Consider the following 884-nt stretch of genomic DNA (forward strand, 5'->3'; position numbering starts at 1 on the left):
CCTCTCCTCTCCAGCTCCTCTCCCTCGCGCTCCCCCGCCATGGCCGACGCCACCATCGCCGTGCCTTCGTCGTAGCCGTGCTCCCCGCCACCCGTGCATCCTCTCATCGTGTCCAGGAGCTCCGCCGCTGTCCACTTCATCGAGCAGCCGAGCCCCGAGCGCTCGCAACGCCCGAGTCCACCGCAACGACCTCGCCCGAACCGCCGTCGCCGGAGATCCCCTTCAACGCCGTCGTCGCTCCGGTCCATCTCCGGCCACACCAAGGGCTCCGTCGCACTCACTGTGAGCTTAGCCATCTTCCCCTCCCTTCCGTTCTTGCTCCCGAGCCGTGTAGCAACCTCCCGGAGCTCAACCGCACCCACCGCCATGGAGCTCGTCGCCGACGCGCTCCCGGTCACCCTCCGGCCACAAACTGGTGTCCATCATACTCACAGTGTCACTTAGCACCTAGCTAGCCACTCCCCGAGCCTCACCGACCCCTCTAGCGTCAAGTTCGTCTTCGGCCGAACCCCGGTGGCCGCCAAAGTCGTCGCCGGCGCCAACTCCGGCCACCCCGACCCCAACGGACTCCACCAAGAGCTGCGGCTCGTCCTCAGCTCCACTCCGGTGGTCTCCGCGACCCATTTGGTGGCCGAAACGGCCAAAACCACTTCCGCCGCCGCGTCGGGCTCGCCGGCGGCTAAACGCCGGTGCAGCCGACCCGGGTTTGACCACGGGTGGGCCCTGGTTGACTCCCCTGAGTCAATGACAGGTGGGGCCCAGCCCTGTTAATTAAACAGGTTTAGTTTTATTTAAACTTTAATTAAACTAATCACACTGACACGCGGGACCCACTGTCAGGTTTGACCTGGACGTGTTCCGTTGACCTGCTGACGTCACACTGA

Source organism: Triticum dicoccoides, chromosome 1B (assembly GCF_002162155.2).
Source record: "Triticum dicoccoides isolate Atlit2015 ecotype Zavitan chromosome 1B, WEW_v2.0, whole genome shotgun sequence".
NCBI classification, from domain to species: domain Eukaryota; kingdom Viridiplantae; phylum Streptophyta; class Magnoliopsida; order Poales; family Poaceae; genus Triticum; species Triticum dicoccoides.